This window comes from Dasypus novemcinctus, chromosome 14, assembly GCF_030445035.2.
Source record: "Dasypus novemcinctus isolate mDasNov1 chromosome 14, mDasNov1.1.hap2, whole genome shotgun sequence".
Lineage (NCBI taxonomy): Eukaryota > Metazoa > Chordata > Mammalia > Cingulata > Dasypodidae > Dasypus > Dasypus novemcinctus.
This window is the reverse complement of record NC_080686.1, coordinates 2735256-2752644: the sequence shown is the minus strand read 5'-3', so window position 1 is coordinate 2752644 and position 17389 is coordinate 2735256.

The following is a 17389-nucleotide window of genomic DNA, read 5'->3' as shown; positions in this document are numbered from 1 at the left end:
AGAAAGTGGCCATGGTGACTGCTAGGGGTAGGGAGTGGGAGGAAGAGATGTGATGTGGGGGTGTTTTCGGGACTTGGAGTTGTCCTGGGTGGTGCTGCAGGGGCAGTTACTGGACATTTTATGTCATCCCATGGCCCACTGGGTGGACTGTGGGAGAGTGTGGGCTATGATGTGGACCACTGACCATGAGGTGCAGTGGTGCTCAGAGAGGTATTCACCAAATGCAATGAATGCCTCATGATGATGGAGGAGGTTGTTGTTATGAGGGGAGGAGTGGGGTGAGGGAGGTGGGAGGTATATGGGGACCTCATATTTTTTGAATGTAACATTAAAAAAATAAAGACAAAAAATAAAAATAAAAATAAAAAAGAGTTTAATTCTAATAATACTGTTTCATAAGTTATAACAAAATTCCACATTAATGCATGAGTTAATAGTGAAAACTTCCTGAAATAGGGCTATATGGAACTCTATAGATAATGCATAATTTTTCTGGTAAACAACAATTTCTCTAATAAAATATTTTTAAAAAATAAAATGTATTTAAGAAGCAGAGTAACACACAACATTAATTCAACAAAGAAAAAATATATTGTAATCATGCCAATTGCTGCAGAAAAACTATTTGACAAAATATGATACCTTTCATAATGAAATACAAAGAAACAAACAAGTCAGCAAAACTAAGACTCAGTGGTGAAAGACTGAAAGCTTTCCCTGATAGGAAGAGGAGCAAATCAAATATACTGTTTTTGCCATTGCTATCCATCACCGTCTAGGTCATCCTAGCCTGAGAAAATAGGCAAGCAAAAGGAGGAAAATTCACCCAAATTGAAAGGAAGAAGGAAAACTATATTTACAGATGACATGATTTAGATGGAACAATTCCTTTAAAATTCACAAAAATATTGTTACAGCTAATAAACAATGGCAGAAAGCTGCACAAAAGTCTGTTGGATTTCTATACCACAGTAACAAACTGAAAATTAATAAATCAATTTATTTTATAGGAGCACCAAAAAGAGCAAAATATTTAGCAAGAATTTTATCCAAGGAGATACAAGATTTGTAATCTGAAAACTACAAACCACTTCTGAAATATATTAAAGGATGGGGGCCTGGGGAAGACATTTTAGCAAATTAACTTAATGAAAACTTATTTTACACCCTTACTGGTTCATGAGAAATTTGTAACATTGCAATTATGCCAATTTTAAATGAGATGAACAACATAGTAAAATTAGAAAATATTTTTGAAAAGTTCATTTCCACTAAATTCAAGAAATATGTTAAAAACTCTGGATTTGTTATATATGATTTTTAACTTAAAATATTTTTTATTTTAAGTTACACCTAGGTTTCAATTTTAAATAGTTTTCACTAGTTTTCAATACTTTAATATTCCAGAAATTATTGCCCATTAAAAGCTAAATAAAGCATGTAAACAGGGACACCCATATTCCCTTTCTCCATGGGATTCAATATGGTTCATCCAGGACTGGCACCTGTTTACAACTTACCCAACTAGAAGGTACCAACATTTTGCATGTTCATATCATATATGTTTTCTCACTCTCCCTGAATCTACTGGTGTCTCTCACCAAAAAAAAATCTTGAATTCATAAAAGATACTACAGCATGCCATGACTTCTAGCCATCAAAGACATCAAGGATTTGAACTTGTCTAAGTCTTGCCAAAATATTCAGTGAGAAGGGAAAGAATAAACCCCATGGGAAAAACACAGAAAATGTTATGAGAAAAAACTGTCATGAAAACCCATGGCAAAATCTCATCATCATCAGAAGTGTGAAACAGGAAACATATTACTCACTATGGATAAGGCCCAAATTCTCCCAGAGCCACTGGAGCCTCCCACATCTGTCCTGTACAAGAAAGATCTTGTCTTCACAGAAGGCAGAGTGCCATAGTCTTGGGGCCAAACAGGGAGGCTTTGACACTTGTTCTGAGGTTCACTTGGGTCAAAAAACTGGTTTGAGTGTCCTCTCTTGGCTGCCACGGCACAGCACAGGAAGTGTGCTCACTCTTCAGCTGTGGATATGCACCCCCTTCAGACCTCCCACAGAATCTTTGAAATTAAATTTCCATATTCTCCAGTGGCTTAAATTTGCAAGTTCAAAGAAAATGGAGGTATCAACTTCCTTGATGAGAATGCATAGAGATAATAAGAAGCAAAGAATAAGTTAAATATAAAAAATCAACTGATTTCACCTTCCCAACAATGAAAAAAAATTAAGTGTAAAACAAAAAAAATGTATTTATAATAGTAAACAAATGCAGTAAATTCCTTTGGTCAAACCTGAAAATATATTAACATCTTTATCTCATAAACTATGGAAAATGTTATATAAATGGAGAAATATTCCTTGTTCATATTAGGTAGACTCAATATTTTTTAAGATCTCAATCAAAATTCCAGCAAGATATTTAGCAGATATTGATAAACTTTTTATTCCTGGAATAGCATAAAAATTGCTTTAAAAAAGAAAATTTAAAGCTCACATTGCCTGAGTTCAATCTTTTTTAGAAAGCTACCCTTAATTAGTAGGGTATAAACCTGGCAAAAAGTAAAGAGGAAATGAATGGAGTCCATATGTAGAGCCATGAAAATATAGCCAAGTGAACATAATCCTTTCAACAAATAGTAACAACTGGATGCCATCTAGAAAAATGAAGCCATAAATTTTGCATTCTCTACGGAAATTCACCCAAAATAGTTCTTAAGATTTGTGTGTAAGATGCAAAATGAAAAAATTTTAGAATCCATCAAAAGGAAAATCTTCATGATGTTAGGTCTGCTGATGAGTGTTTATATGCAACCTTTAAATAAAAGCAATGAAAAAAAATACGGTAACGGGACTTTATTTTTAAAATGAAAATACTACTTTGTGAAAGATACTCATAACAGAGTGAAAAGAGAAAAGACCTCAACCCTGAACTGGTAGAAAGTTTTATAAAACACATATATCTAAAAAGGAGTTGTACCAAAATATACAAAAGACCTACAACACAATAAAAAGAAAACAAACCATACAATTAAAAATTGAAAAATGGCTGACCAGACACCTCACTCTGTTAGGTATACCATTGGCAAATAAGCACACATAAAGATACTCAACATTGTTTGTCATTATAGAAAAGCAACTTAAAACCTGAAAGACACTACATCCCCAATGGAGTGGCTAACTATCCAAAGCAAAGAAAATACCAATTGCTAGCCTTGATGTGTAACAACAGAAACTCTCATTCATTGCTAGAGGGCATGCATAATGGTAGAGCTGCTTTGGAAGACATTTTTGCATATCTTACAAAGTTAAAGATATCTCAGTATATGACTTTTCAGTCACATACCTAGGTATGTACCCACATTTGATAATTAATGTCCACATAAAAAACCCACATATTTATAGCAACTTTTAATTGAAATAACTAGAAGCTAGAAGAAACCAAGATGTCCTACACTAGGTGAATGAATAATCAAACTGTGGTACAACTATGCCCTGGGATACTACTACTCAGCAATAAAAAAGGAAAGCACTATCCTGACACATGAAGATATGGATGAAATAAAATTCATATTACTAAGAAAAAGATGCTAGTCAGAAAAGGCTATATAATGCATTTTAAGGTTACATATTCTTGGTGCTGGGGTACAATATAAGGGACTACTTTATTTCCATACAACAAAACTATGTGCTCCAGATTTTCTGTCAAAAAAATATGTCAGATATCCTTTCAACTCTCCTTAGTCTACATTTAAGTCAGAAATGCACTGGGGAAAAGACATTATATTAAGTGTGTCCTCACAAATCCCAGCACCATAATAAGGTAGGCACAATTCCAAGAGTTACAGAGATAAATGGACAGTTAAACAAACAAATATTCTTGCCTTCTTGTGTCTTCCATTGTAATATAAAAAATACAAAGACCAGCTATGGAATAAAAGAAAATACTTTCAACATAAGGAAAGTATGGAACTAAAACAAATATATCTGCCAGTAAATACTTTAAATGGTAAATCTTCCATCTTAGATTAGATCATATATCAAAATCCAAAAAATGGGAAGCTGATGTGGCTCAACCAGTTGGGCACCTGCCTACCACATGGGAGGTCCTGAGTTTGGGTCTCATTGCCTCCAGAAAGAAGGCAATCAGATGCCACCTCCTGCAGCATTAAGCCAGATGCCACCCCTGCTGCAGCAAGCATTTGTCACAGACCAGCAGATCTCACAGCCCATGGGCAGCAAATGTGACTCAGGCCATTGGGCACTCACCTCTCATGTGGGAGGTCCTAGGTTCAGTTCCTGGTGCCACTGGAGAAGGTGAGCAAACAATGAGCAGACAGATGAGAGAACCATCTGGGGAAGGTGTGATAAAGAAAAATAAATAAATCTTTAAAAAAACACAAAAAATGAATTTATAATAGTAAAAAATGTAGTAAATTCCTTTGGTCAAACCTAAAAGTATATAAATATCTTTATCTCATAAACTATGGAAAATGTAGAAAAAATTAGTTAAATAAATGGAGAAATATTCCTTATTCATACAGATAGACTCAATATTTTTAAGATCTCAATCAAAATTCCAGCAAGATATTTGATAGATATTGACAACTGCTTTTATTCCTAGAATAGCATGCAAATGGCTTTAGAAAAAGAAAATTGGAAAGCCCTCACTGCCTGATTCCAGTCTTTATTTGAAAGCCTCATTAGTTAACAGAACATAAACCTGGTACAAAGAAAAGTGGAAATGAATAGAGAGAGTCCACATGTAGACACATGCAAATATTGTCAAGGGAACATAATCTTTTCAACAAATGGTAACTGAGCAGCTGGATGGCCATATAGACAAATAAAATTTTATTTCCATAAAAACTGGAATAATGATGAAAGTAATATGAATTCAAAGCTTTATTGGGAAGCTGCCATGCCTGATAGCCTGTGCTTTCTAGTCAGTACCCGATATTTCACTGTCACGACCAACACAGAGCCATCTACAACATGGTTTGGGTCTGGACTGCACCACAGAATTTAGGGAGAGGAGGATCTTGAGATTCTCTATTTCCAGTACTCGTCTACAGGCAGCCCTGTGGTGGTGGAAGAACAGAACCCCTGAGGAATTCTTCCCTGGGAAGCTTTGCTGATTTGGAGCTGCTGGAAATATTTCTCATTAATATGTGAAGATAATCATTATACCATTTTACTGTAATGGCAGGGACTCAGCTCTGGAATTTTATCTAGAAAAAGCATTTGGATCCATCTTCAATAACTTCACGATACCAGAAGTGCCCGCTCTTGAGCCTACAATTTAAAAAAAAACAAACAAACTGGGAATACATAGCTAGCATCATAAATTTTAAGACTGAAAACCTTTCTGATAGGATCAGGAGCAAAACAAAGATTCCAGTTTTCATCAGCACTCTTCATCATTGATCTGGATGCCCTAGCCAGAGCAATTATGGAAAGAAAAAAAAAGATGAAAAGGCATCCAAATTGGAAAGGAAAAAAAGAAAACAATATCTATTTGCAGATAACACAATTTATATATAAAAAGTCCTCTAGAATCCACAAAAATACTGTTAGCACTAATAAACAATGTCAGCAAAGTTGCATAATAGTCTGTTGTATCTTTATACCATAACAACTAACAATATGAAAAGGAAATTACAAACAATTTCTTTTCCAAAAGAACAAAGTCCTTAGGAAGAATTTGATCCAAGGAGTTGCAAGATTTGTAATGTAAGAACTATGAAACATTGCTGAAATATAGTAAAGGAGGGGAGACTGGAGAAGACATTTTAGGAAGCAAAGATTAATGAAAATTATTTAACACCATTATTGTTCATGAGAAATTGTGAAGATTGCAATAATGATAATTCTAAACCAGATGAGCAAAATAGTAAAATTTAAAATATTTTTGAAAAGTTCATTTTTACTAAATTCAAGAAATTAAAATAAATACAGCATTTATTTTATATACTTTATATACTTTATTTACTTTTCTCTCCTCCCCCCTCATCTGTTCTCTGTGTCCATTCGCTGTGTATTCTTCTGTGTCTGCTTGCATTTTTTGTTAGCAGCACTGGGAATCTGTGTCTCTTTTTGTTGCATCATCTTGCTGCATCAGCTCTCCATGCATGCGGTGCCACTCCTGGGCAGACTGTGCTTTTATCACATGGGGCGGCTCTCCTTGCAGGGCGCACTTCTTATGCATGGGGCTCCCCTATGCGGGGGACACCCGTGTGGCATGGCACTCCTTGTGCGCATCAGCATTGCACATGGGCCAGCTCACCACACGGGTTTGAACCCTGGACCTCCCATATGGTAGGTGGACACTCTATCAGTTGAGTCAAATCTGCTTCCATATATAAAATTTTTAAAAGATTTATTTATCTTCCCCCTTCCCCTCCTCCTGCCCTACTGTTTTTGCTATCTGTGTTGTCTTCTCTTCTTATTTTCTCTCCTCTGGGATTCAATCCTGGAGATCTCTGATGGGGAGAGAGGCTCCCTGTCAATGGTACTCAGTTCCTGGTTTCTGCTGCACTTCACCTTGTCTCTCTTTATTGTTTTTAAACCACTTTATTTTTTTTTCTTATTTCTCCCCCTCCCCCCTGCTGTCTGCTCCCTGTGTCCATTCACTGTGTGTTCTTCTGTGTCTGTTGTACTCTCATTAGGTGGCTCTGGAAAACCATCCTGGGACCTTCCAGAGTAGGAGAGAGGCAATCACTCTCTTGCTCCACCTCAGCTCCCTAGTTCAGTGTGTCTCATATTGTCTCTTCTCTGTGTCTCTTTTTTGTTGCATTATCTTGCTGCATCAGCTCTGTGTGGGTGGCACCACTCCTGGGTGGTCTGCATTCCTGCATGGGGCTGTACTTATTGTGCAGGGGGGCCACTCCTTGCATGGGAGACACCCCTGTGTGGGGTGACACTCCTTGCATATGGCAGCACTCCATGTGGGCCAGCTCACCACATGAGCCAGGAAGCCCTGGGTATCAAACCCTAGAACTCCCATATGGTAGGTGGAAGCTGTATCTGTTGAGCCATATCCACTTCTCTTTGTCTCTCTTGTTGATGCATCATCATCTTGCTGTATGACTCACTTGTGCGGGACACTGATTCACCATGTGAGTGCTTGTGTGGCCACTGGCTTACCATACAGACATGCTTTCTTTTCTTCTTTTTCCAGAGATTGAACCCAGGTCCTCCCATATGGTAGGCAGAAGCTCTTATCGCTTGAGCCACATCCACTTCCCTATATAAAATTTCATAATTAAAATATTTCATTTTACTGATGCTAATGACTATGCTTGTGAGCTGATAAACCTAAAATAAGAACAAGGCCTAGAGCAACATTGTGCCTGGGAATTTCCTCCTGTCAGCCTTCATGTTACTCAAATGTGGCCAGTCTCGAAGCCAAACTCAGCATGTAAATGCAATGCCTTCCCTCCAGCGTGGGACATGACACCCGGGGATGAGCCTCCCTGGCAACGAGGGACCACTATCAAATACCAACTGATGATGCAACTGGAAAAGGACCTTATACAGAAGGTTCAATGCGGATCAGCAGAATATCCATGTCTACATAAAATACCATGACTTTAAAATGCTGTTTGACCTAAAGTAAGGGGGAAATGGAAAGGAGAAATGAGTTTATATGGCTACGAGTTTCTAAAAAAGAGTCTGGAGGCTGGCAGAAGGATTGCCCTCATGCACAACTGAGCAGAGTCAGAGAGACAGATAAAGCAGATACAACCCCCAGATAATGGTTCCTTTGAAGGCTAAAGAGACCCATGAGAGTTATGGTCATGGCCGATGGGGTTAACTATCAGGGCAGATGGCCCCTCTTTGGAAATGGTGTGTATGTGTGATGAATCTGGACTCAGATGGGATCTCCCTTCATAAGTCTTTCATGCTAATGTGCCGGAGGTGCAGTTAACGTTGGGGTTTAAGATATATTTAGGGGATTTGAATCTCTGGACCGACAATGTGATAGCCAGGTCCTGAGCCTCAACAGACTCCAGCACCTACAATCTGATTTATTGGACTTACCACACTCAGCTAAGATGGAGTTGAAGAAGGACAATCACCACACCGTGGAGCCTAGAGTGATTACAACTGAAAATGGGAGGACTGCATCCAGCATCCATGTGGAATCTGAGCCTCCTCTTGACATAGAGGTGCAATGGACACAACCAATCCAATGTCCACATAGAAGAGGTGGCATGGAATTGGGAAAAGTGGACATGGTGGACGATGGGTATGGGGAAGGGCAGGAGGAGATGAGAGATGGAGGCGTCTTTGGGACATGGAGCTGCCCTGGATGGTGCCTCAGAGGTAATCACCGGACATTGTAAATCCTCATAGGGCCCACTGGATGGAATGGAGGAGAGTGGGGGCCATGATGTGGACCATTGTCTATGAGGTGCAGAGGTGCCCAAAGATGTACTTACCAAATCCAATGGATGTGTCATGATGATGGAAACGAGTGTTGTTGGGGGGGGAGAGGGGGGGTGGGGGGGGGGTGGGGATGAATGGGACCTCACATATATATTTTTAATGTAACATTATTACAAAGTCAATAAAAAAAAATTAATTTAAAAAAAAATATTTCATTTTAAATTACACCTTATTCTTTGAATTTTCATCAAAATGTTACAGAAAAATCACCCCTTAAAAATGAATAAAAGCATGTAATTGGGGCATCAATGTTTTCTGTCTCCCTGGGATTTAATATGGCATATCCAGGACCAGACTGACCCAACTTACCAACTGGAAAGTCCTGCTCTCTCTGAATCTGTCAAAATTTCTCACTAGAAACAATCCAGAATGAGGAAAAGATGCCTTGATCAATATGCCTTGATCAGAAATTTGCACATGCTTTGCTAAAAAATCCCATGACAAAGAATAAAACATATGGGAAAATTGCAGAAAATAAGTGATTTAAGAAAAATCACCACAGACATGATATTTAAGAAATACCATCTCAGAGAAACCATGGCAAATGCCCCTTCTCAGCATGAGGAATGCCAACAGGAAGCTTTTTACTCACTGTGGACAGTGTCCAAGTTGTCTTAGTATGAGGGCATCTCCCCCTGTAATCCTGTGGATGATGACCTTGTTCTCTCAGGAGAAGCAGTGCCTGCAATTCACAGGGCCAGGGAAGCCTTTGGAACCTTTGGAGGTCTGAGCCTTAGTTGGGATGAAAAAAAGTGAGTTGATTGCCCCCTCATTGCCAAGGAGTATAGTATGGGGCACTTGATTCTCACAGCTGGTGGTGTGGATGTGGGTCCCCCTGAGGCTCCCTTCTTATTTCTGAAATTTTCATCTTATTCAGTGCCATAAATTTGCAAATTGAAAGTAAACAGAGCTACCAACTGCCTTAATGAGAAGGCATAGTGATAAGAAGAAGCAAAGTATAAGGCTATTATTAAAAAATCAATTTCTCCTTTCTAACACAGCTCCCCTCAGTTCCTCTCTTCATCTATTGGGATGACGGGGCTCTCCTTTCCTATGCTTCCCCAAACCCTCAAGGAGGGAGGAGAGCTGGAAGTATATCTGAGAGAGGAAGAGCATGGATGGCAGTCCAGGAACTGCACTAGAACTTGTCCTTGTGGTGAGTCAGGAAGTCCCCAAGTGCCAGGGTTAGGGACAGGGGCTGTAGCTACTTCTTCAGCATCGTGCTCCCAATGCAGGTGCTGTTCAGGGAGGCTTTGAATAGGTTGGCTTCGGGCAGGTCCCACTGTTACAGGAGACACTTTTGTCCTATATCTTCATTCTGGCATTGAACTACAAGCCTACTTGCAACTGGTCATTTTTTTTAGGCCAGTAAAAAGAATTCATTTGTAAAATGGGAGAAAGAACAGATCTTGCTGAGAAATGGGGAAATATACACTAAGACTTAGTTCAGGCTCCTCTAGGTAGATGGCCTGGCCCAGAGATACAAACACCAACCAGTTCAGTGTGTACCTCCCAGCTATAGCTATGACAATTCTGGCAACAGCATTCTGGGTGTCTGTTTCTCATCCCAACCCAGTGTCCAAGCCATCCAGGCCACCAAAGAACAGCAGCAGAGTAAAGCCCAGGGGCAACAGTGAGGGCTGTGAAGGCAGCAGCTGTGTCCCTGCAGGAGGAGAGTTGTGGATCAACTTGGTATCCCAGGTTGGTGGCAGCAGTGCCTTCTCCAGGTCTAGGTTCTACTCCTGTCCCATGCACAAATATCTTACTCATTGCTGCCATGGCCACCACCATCCCTTGTGACTTTCCTTTCTTTTTTGTAATTTTCTTTGTATGAGATTGGTTATCCTGAAGTAATTTCTTTGCAGGGTATGATTATTTTTCCCATTAAAAAAATGAAACGTGAGACAAAGTGTGCTATCCAGTGTGATAGTCACTAACTCCTATATTTTTGAATACTATCTTAATTTAAAGTAAATTAAACTAAAAATACAATTCCTTAGTTGTACTAGCCATATTTCTGGTGACTATACAAAAGATACATTTAAGATATATATAATGTTGATTATAAAAATGCCAGGTCATTCATGAACTCATAATGAATGGAATGATACCAATAACTTAAAGCACTCTCAGAGTACATAACTTATTAGGGAAAAAATGATAAATTAGGAGAGCATAATAAAGAAACAATAATTTTCAATTGCCCAATTCATCCCCACAGCCTTGGAGAAGACCTCTCTGAAAAAGAGAAGAAATGGGTCCCCAAAATAGGGCCCTCATCTAGGACTTAAGGAGAGAAAGGCTACCAGCAGGTCTTGCACTAATGCACTGGGCAACATTGTGGAAATTAGAAGCAGACACATCCTCTTAATCCCAGCATTAGTAGTTCCTTGCCTGGGCACTGAAGCCTGGGTGTCAGCCTGTACTAACCTCCTGACCACTTTGCATGGGTACAACTTGCCCAGCAACCCCAGAGGACCTGGCTACTGCTGATGTTTTTCCTGTGGTGGGAGGAACAAAAAATTTTAACTATGAAGAAATTATTTCATAACTGAAACAAAAAATCCATCTCTATTTCACCTATAAACTTCATGACAACTGAAAACTGCCAAACTAGAGAAAAAAGAGGAAATAGGGCATATAGTTGACCACATCCTTCTAGCACTTAAAAAGTTGAAAATTCACATGCCTCAGTTAAATTCTGACCTTTTAAGACAAAGAAAAGCTGAGAGTAATGAAACTCAGAAGAGAAGAAAGAGACCAGCAAACACTGCCATTTGCCTTGCCTTGTGACAGGTGTCCAGGATCTGTTGGTCTTCAGAGAAAAAGCATCACCTGTTGATGCCTTGATTTGGACATTTTCATGACCTCAGAAACATAAGCTTGTAAGTTTAAAAATCCCCATTGTAAAAGCCAGCCTAGTTCTGATATAATGCATTTCAGCAGCATAGCAAACTAAAACAGGGCTCTTTACAAGTATTCACCTAGAACAAAATTGATGTATTGATTTCATCTATTTACTACCTTTCCAATCAGAAAATAGGAAGTAAATCCTAACCTCACTAAGCAAATTTAGAAAAACAAGTAAAGCTTTTGATGACTTTAAATCTCAAGAAACTGGAAATTCTTTGTTAAAATGCTCTAAGTGCAAACATGCCTTAAACAGAGATCAGGTGTTTGAGCATATCATAAGATTTTCTACAGTTTTCTTAAAGATATGTACTGGTCAATCATCTTTCCTTGGGAACATGTCTTGCATCATTACAATTTATAGTATTAGTTCATTCATAAAGTAGCTGTTGCTCACTCACTGCATAAAAGGTGGGAGGTAGGGTCTTAGTGGGGGCTCAAAGCAGCTAAGATACCATGGTGGCTTCCCTTTAGAAAACTATTCCATGAAAGCAGCTACAGTCCTAAATCACTGACAACATTCCTCCATCAATCCAACCTAAATTAATGTTAAACAAGATATTATGTTAAAGGACCGTTTAACTCTAAAACCCATTAGAACCAAGAGAATTTCTAGTCTAGTAGTATTCAAACAGGATAGTGAGTAACCATCAGAGCCTGCTACACATGAGAAGAGTTTTAACTGAGCACTAATTGTGTCCTAAACACAGTGAGATTCAGCCCTCAGTTACCAAAATCCAGTCCTGGTCTTCTCAAAGTTAAATTCTAATGAAGAGGAAGAGAATAATCATTAAAATAGGTACATAACCAAGAGAGTTACAACCTCTCCAGTGGAGAAAATAAATAAGTTTAAATAGGATGGCCAGGGTAAGCCTCTCCGAGGAAGTGTGGCATGCTTACTGAGGCCTAAAGCAAGAAGAAAAGCCAGCACCTGAAGAAAGAAAGAACTTCCCAGATGGAAGGAAGGGCAGATGCGAAGTCCAAAAGTACATGAAATCCAAGATTTCTCCAGGAAATACAGACAGGCCAGGATGCCTGGAGTATGAAGAGTGTGGGAAAGAGATATGATATGAGACTGAAGGAGCAGGGAAGCACCAGGTCCTGCCAGGCCTGCAGATTCTGGTTGAAGAATTCTGGATTATATTCCAAGACCAAATGAATGACACTTCAGCATTTGAAGAAGAATGTACACTTCTAAGATTATTCTGGCTGCTAAGAGAATAATGAGCTATAGGGAAGCAAGTATGGAAATTGAAAGGTCATTTATGGGACTTTGGAGAATGCAGATGAAAGCATAAGGGATATGGGTTATGATGGCAGTTGTGCAGTGATGAGGTTATGTTTTGGAGATAGGACTGACAAGACTTGCTGATGAATTGGATTAAAAGAGTAAAACAGAAGACTTAAGAATAACTTAGGAGTTCTCTCTGCCTAGAGCCCACACCAAATCTTCGTGTGTATTTCCATCTTTCTCTCCCATTTTGCAGCAAGTTCTGTACTTTTCCCCCATTTCCCAATAAGTTCTTCTTACTGGCCTAAAATAAAAGAATAACTTAGGATCTGATGTGGTAGTTTGAAGTTGAACCCCCCAAAAGACTGTTTATTAATGAATCCCATGCCTATGGGCGTGAGACTCTGCATTAGATTTGGATAAGGAACCTTGATTAGATTACTTTACTTGAACACTTTTGATTTGACTAAATCAGTGGGGCTTGACTAGATTGGGTTTTCACCTTTTTACTGTAGCCTTACATAAATGGAGACAGAGAAAAGAGGCACACAGAAAAGAGAACTACCATCTTGACCTGGCCAGGTGTGAGGGCTCAAGGAACACTAGCAGCCAAAGCTGAAGCAAAAAGTCTCCTAGAATTCTGAATCCCGACAGCAGCTGTGGTAGAGTCTGGAGGGGAACACAGGGACATTGGCAGAGATCAGCCACCACCTTGCCTCACAACATGAAAGGATGTCAGCATCACCAGTAGCAGACTTTGATGAGAAAGCTTCTCTTAATTTGGACATTTCATGGCCTTGGAACTGTGAGGTGTTCCCCCTAAATAAAATTCCCATTCTAAAAGTCAAATCATTTCTGATAATTTGCATCAGCAGCCTTGTGGCAAACTAAGGCATCTGGGATCAATTAGGTATTAACATTTAGTGGGATGGGAAAGATTCAGAGATGAGCAGATTTAGAGATTGGCATGAGCAGGAATTCAGTGCAAGCACTCTAACTTTGAGAAGCCCATTAGCCTTGATATACATGTCCTGAAAGTAGGGGCCAGAGCTAGAATTGTAGTGGGGCACATCATTAGTTAGCACTGCTTTGATTGGAAGAGAAAAAAATCCAATGCAGCTAGCTTAAGCCAAGAAAATAACTAAATGGAAATTAAAATTTTAAAAACTGTAATGAATTTTTGGCTTGCCTAACCAGTAAGCCCAGTAAACCAGTAAATTTCATTCAAGCACAGCTAAATTCAGAGACTCAGTGACAGCAGGGCTCCACCTCAGTCTCCAGCGCCAAGCTTTCTTTCTTCCTTTATTGTTTTAATTCTAAAACCAGCTTATTTCATTGCAGGGCACAAAGTGCCACCATTGTGTCCAAAGAAAGAGGAAAACTTTTCACATGATCTGTATATTGAGACTTAAGAAACACTGACTGCCCTGTTTTGAGCCATGAGTGCATCCCTGAACTTTTCAGGCAACCAAATTTATGGAGAACGCAATTGGTTTGGGTCATGAGCTCATCCTGTGAGTCAAACTAGGGAGAGGAGAGGGAAAAGCAGTGACAGCCCTGCCAATCCCTGGTGAAGCTGAAATAACTTGTCCCCCCAAAGAATAAGCTGGGTACTATGTCACATAGAGTGGGGAGGGCTGGTGGATTAAGGTGTGTTTAGTTGATGTAATATACAACCACAATATTTGTTTTAGCATATTAAAATGCTAATTTTGCTCAGAGAAGAATCTATTATTGTTTCTTATCAGGCAGGCTTCTTTGAAGAAATTATGCAAGGACCCAGGTACTTCTCTTTTCTATCTGTACAATCTTCAACAAGTGGCTTCCAAAATTGTAGTGCCTATCTCTTTCAAGCTAGCAGCAGGAGAAAGATGAGGTGAAGACACACTTACTTCTTAACCACCTCTAGTCATAATACAGAATGAGTCACGTGGTCACTCATGCAGGTGAAGAAGGTCTGAAAAAGTAGTGTCAGGTGCAGCTGTCACTTCCCAAAACAACTCTACACACCAAAAGTGAAGCCTGAACCTCTGGTGAACAGAAGCCATTTCTGCTACAGGTTCAATTACATTATGCATTAAGAGTGCTGGAAATCTAATCATGAAATTAGCATCCCTTCCAAATATGGAAGTTAAAGGGACTCCAAATACCAAAATCATTTTCAAAAGGAAGTACAAAGTTGGAAGTGTCACACTTCCCAATTTCAAAAATTATGACAAAGCTAGAGTAATCAAAACAGTGTGGGAAGGAGAACTATGAGAAGATGGCAGAGTAAGAAGCTCCAGGGATCAGTGGCTCCACCAAAACAACTATTGATCTGGAAGAAACTGTTGAAATCAACTATTTTGAAACCCTAAGTTAAAGTGGGACACTATGTATAATCCAAGAAAAAAATGTAGGAGAGGCTGATAAATTATAGTAAATACTGATGAATTATGCCCTCTGTGCAGCAGGTAGCATTTCCCATCACCCAGCCTCAAAATTGGCAGCAGTGGGAATTACAAACCAGGACATTAGTGCAACTTCTGGTGCTAGGGTAGAAAATAAAGGCCTAGTCCTCCAAATTCCAGGAAATTGTGGTCTGATTGTCAATCACTACTTTGGAGCAGCTAATTCAGATCTCTAGGGCCTGGCTCTCAAAGCAGTGTTTTTAGTCAGTCAAAGGGCAGCTAATGTAAGATACCAGAAACTGTTAGCTTTTATAAAGGGTATTTATTTGAAGTAGAAGCTTACAGTTACCAGGCGATAAAGCATAACTTATTTCCCTCACCAAAGTCTACTGCCACATGTTAGAGCAAGATGACTGCCAATGTCTGCCAAGAGTTCAGGTTTCTTGGGTTCCTCTCTTTCTAGAACCCCATTTCTCTCTGGCCTCAGCTGCTGTGCTCTCTCCACAAGGCCAGCTGTAGACAATCAGGTGAATGGCTCTTTCTCCCTGTTGCTTCTCCTGTGGCTAAGGAGCCATCTCTATTCCTCTGTGTTCTTCTCCTTTGTGTTCACTTCCTGGGCTCCAGCTCAAAACTCTGTTCTTTGCCATGTCTTTTCTCTGAGTCCCTGCCCACCAAGGGGAAAGGACTCAATGCCCTACTAATGTGGCCCAATGAAAAGTCCTAATCATAATTTAATCAATTAAAAGTGATACCTCTGACAGACCAGTTTACAAACATAATCCAATAACTAATTTTAGAATTCACAAACAATGCAAACTGCTACAAGCAGCAAAGGAATATTAATGACAGCACCCTTCCTTAAAACTACAGAAAACAGTTTAAAGACTACCTTAACTGGGAAAATGTGGAACCAAGACAATGCAAATTCAAAGCCATAGGAGAAGCTCCTAGGGACGTTGTTGCACCAACCCAATCTAGCATTTTGTAGTGCTAGCCTGCTCTTGCACTAGGGGTCACCCAGTGGAGGGTGAAAGTCTATTTCAAAGGCTGTACAGGAGGCAATGGAAGTTCTGTAAATTGTAAACAAAAGAATTCTTCTGGCAGCAAATAATCACAAGCCCAGGAAAAGGAACAGGTTCCATGGCGCTACACAGGCTCAGATAAAAGGAACCCACACTTTGCATTAGCCTTGGCTGGTTTTTGATAGAAGCGTTAGGCAATGAAGGTGACCACCAGCCAAGACAATATGCAAAGACTGTGAAGGTGTTTTTACTTTCATGTGTTTTGGCTAGCTCCTGGCATTCAAGAAATTCTGTCATATCACTAGCTGTTTACAAAATTGAGGGGTAGACAGTCCAAGGGCTAAATCCTAGGGTGAACACTTAAAAATATTAAAAAGTACAATGTGCAACAAAAGATTCCAAGACACAGAAACAGGAAATGATATCCAATCCAAAGGAATGAGATTAAAATCCAGAAACTATCAATGACTGGACATACTAGAAAATAATTTAAAAAATTATTCTCATTATGCTCAAGGAAATGAAGGAAAACATGGAGAAAGAACTAAAGAATATGAAGAAAACCAAGACTGATCAATATGGAAATCTCTTTGAGATTCTCAATAAGAACTATACAAAAATACTGCAGTTGAAAACCACAACTGAAAGGAAAAATTCCTCAGAGGGTTTCAACAGCAGATTGGGGTGGCTGAAAAAAAAAGTCAGTGACTGTGCCAATTGAGATGAGTCAGGTTGAGGACCAAAAAGAAAAAAAAAACTATGCTCAGACACACAGTGATCAAATGGTTCAATGCTATTAACAAGGAGAAAGTTATGAAAGCTGCAAGTGAAAAGCAGTAAGTTATGTAGAAGGGAATCCCAAAAAGACTAAGTTCTAAATTTTCACATGATATCATGGAGGCAAGAAGTGGTAAAAAATATCTAACATGCTGAAAGAAAATATTTGTCAGCAAAAAATTGTATATCTTGCAAGACTTCCTTACAACAATGTAAAATGAAGAAGATTAAGATATTTCTAGGGACGCAGACTTGGCCCAGTGGTTAGGGCATCCATCTACCACATGGGAGGTCTGCGGTTCAAACCCCGGGCCTCCTTGACCCATGTGGAGCTGGCCCATGTGCAGTGCTGATGCGCGCAAGGAGTGCCCTGCCATGCAGGGGTGTCGCTGTGTAGGGGAGCCCCATGCGCAAGGAGCGCACCCCATAAGAAGAGCCACCCAGCGCAAAAGAAATTACAGCCTGCCCAAGAATGGCACTGCACACACGGAGAGCTGACACAGCAAGATGACGCAACAAAAAGAAACATAAGATTCCCATGCCGCGGACAACAACAGAAGTGGACAAAGAATAACACACAGAAA